General features: G+C 34.5%; 1 long non-coding RNA gene across 1 annotated transcript; it reads right to left on the reverse strand.

Annotated features, from left to right (window-relative positions):
- Positions 1 to 383: 383 nt before the first annotated feature.
- Positions 384 to 1,324, reverse strand: LOC145792253 (uncharacterized). The gene is made up of 4 exons (XR_014331641.1): positions 1,265 to 1,324; positions 780 to 818; positions 582 to 645; positions 384 to 445 (listed from the first exon to the last, which is right to left on the reverse strand). It is a non-coding gene; the product is annotated as an uncharacterized LOC145792253 (long non-coding RNA).
- Positions 1,325 to 3,045: the final 1,721 nt, after the last annotated feature.

Below are 3,045 nucleotides of genomic sequence, written 5' to 3' on the forward strand. Positions count from 1 at the left end.
TGTTTGGTATGTAAATAAATGGGATTGAGATGTCCATAAAGAAAATTTCAGGCACATTTCATCTAGTCGTGTATCTATCCTGTATAGTTAGCAGACAATAGTCATATAATACTAGAGTTCAGAATCTCACCATGAAATAGAGAAGGCTAGTAAGTATGCTGCATTTAACACATACAAACTCTAGTCAGCATCAGACGCTAGATTAAATGGTTGCAAACAGTGACATCTGTTTTTCATCAATGACAATGTATTACCTTGATACAGACCATATCAGATTCCAACTTTCTAGATGAACTGAAAAATGATAGAAATGAGGTGAAAATAAAATAGTTTATTAGAAAGAACAGATGATTCCTAGACCAATGATATTTAACGGCACTTACAATCACTCATAGACAGGCAGATTTTCTTTTGAGTCATAAATCGTCCGTTTGGAGTAGTCATACTACAATGGAAAAAAATGTAATTTTCAGTTAAAGAAACCTAGTGAAAATGTTAAAAATAAAAATAAACATGAACCTGCTAAAAAAGCATCAAAATATTTTTTGTGGAAAAATTTAAGCAAACAAAATCCACAATACCTGATTCCTGGAGGTTTAAATGGATACTCTGGAGGAAACTTGATTTTCCCATAATAATATCCACCTTACAATAATAAGTGGGAAACATTCATGAATAAAATAAAATAAAAAAATTCCATGTTCCAAGAACAATAGCAAACAAAACCAACGATGAAATAAATGTCGTGTGCCACAAATGCATAACACTTCATATCAAACCTGCAAAAGGAGTTCCTTCACTTCCCTCTAGTACATAATCTGCAACATATAATTGTAGAATAAAATCATGTTACGTAATTAACAAACAAGAAGTGGATGAGAAAGCATATAGACAAATGATGCATGCCAGCTGATGTGATACATGGATAAATGCTGAAAAAAGTGTCACTGATAAAATGGTTTCTAGTGTTCCCATAAAGCTTTTTGTAATTATTCATAAAAGCCCAAAAAGTGTACTGGTTCTTCAATTATTAGTCTATGCTTTGTCCTTTGTGATGCTAACCTTTGGAAAACAAAACCTATCGAGGAAACTAAAAAATGTTGAAGATGCAAACCAATAGGACACAAAAAGAATTAGAAGACAGATAAACCTTGAGACCTCCTTCAAGTAATATTTATGAATCTCGAGTAAAATACGAATTTTTCCCCAAAGGGCAGGCAGAGATTAATTACCCACAAAAAAAAGGCAGAGATTAGCCACTAACCAGAATCCCATCTCCTTCAAAAAGAAGTTGTAAATCCCATTGAGAAAGGAATCCCGTATAGTAAATACGGTGTCACCAAAATCAAACACCTTAGCAACAGCAACCTATCACAGCAAAATTATAAACAAAACTTCCTGAATGCTTGCTGGCCAGCAAGCTCCACTATGGCGGACCTTGGTCTGGCACCCAAGCACTAACCTCTATGATCCCTCCACCTAAAGCCCTAGGTCCACCAATAACAAGAAGATAAAATAAAAATAAAAAAAAGTTTTCCATTGACACATTTTATCGAACATTGGACATGCAAGGAAAATAGTACAATAAGAATCACAATATCAACAAGCTATTCCAACCAAAAAAAAGATCCATAAAAAAATTTATGTCAGTAGGATAAGAATCACAACATCAAGGAATACTAACCTCAACTACAAATCGGTCATCATCAATATGCATAGGAGAGCACCAACAAACTAGTCACCAGCACCAATTTTAGAAACTGTTTTGACATTTTATGTAAGGAAAATGTGATAAGAGTGACAAAGATACTGAGATTTAATAAAAAACAGAGAGAGGTCCAAATCTCATAGATCAATGAAAAGAATGCATGAAATTCGATTGGAGAGGTTGAGAGAGCAGATCTGATATTACCATAATAGCAGATCGGAGAGACAGAGAGAGCAGATCTGAGAATAAGATCTACATCTCGACATCGTTGAGCTTGCTTCTACTCACTGTTGTTAACGATCCAGATCCAGCGCTGCTTGCTTATCCTGTACATGATCAGAGACATTAACACGGCACTCAAAACCCTAGATACATCGATTCAAAAAACGAAAATACAAAACAGAAGAAAAGAAACTAGCAATCAACTATAAATCGTTAGTTTCAGCCATGAAAGTTTACAAATCTAGTGTGAATGTAGCAAATCCATATCAGAAAACTCTAACCTTGAGCCCTAGATCGACTTAGATTAAGAGGGAATCAAACGATATTACAGACATACGCTCAAATCAAGTGTAGAACAAAAATTTCCAGATCATACAACCAACGAATCGATGGAGATCGAAGATCCAAGCCCTTGATTTCTCTCTCTGCCTCTCTCTCTCCCTCTCTCTCAAAAGTTACGCCACTTCTTTTGATCAGAAAAGTCTTGCCACTTCAATCACAAATAAATATTACTTCACTGTTTTTAATAACGGCGAACAAACGAGATGAAATAATTAAATTTGCACAGATGGTGAAAAATTATAAAACATTTCACAACATTTTTCAAAAACGCCAAAAAAAAAAAGTGGTAATATCCTATTTTTCTTGTAGTGTCAAGTGGCCATGGTGTTAATGGGTTTCTCTTCTAATCGAATCTACAATTACATATAGCCAACCAATCCTTGGGAGCATGGTGTTGATTCTAAGATAAACTCAACTCATAGTGTATGAGTAACAGCATTTCTGATCTCAAGTTGCTTGTAGAAAATTATTTGACAACATGTATATATTATTTTAATTTCATTATTCTTCATGGTGCATATTACCTCATTAATTATTCGTTTTCCTCCCATGAGTGCCAGGACTCAACCAATGTGTAGTAGAAATGCTGGCAAATTTATGTCTATCAATGTATATTTCTTTTATTTTGGAAAAATTAGTCTCTATCAATGAGCATCTCATTTTATGTGGTTGAGTTTCAGGTTAGTGTAGAATTTGGTTATCAAGACTGTTGGAAATTGGGTCGAGTTTAGAATTCATACCTGATTGGGTCGCCTAGGGTGGCATGACCTATG

The sequence above is a fragment of the Camellia sinensis genome, chromosome 6 (assembly GCF_055761805.1).
Source record: "Camellia sinensis isolate YWXY chromosome 6, ASM5576180v1, whole genome shotgun sequence".
Lineage (NCBI taxonomy): Eukaryota > Viridiplantae > Streptophyta > Magnoliopsida > Ericales > Theaceae > Camellia > Camellia sinensis.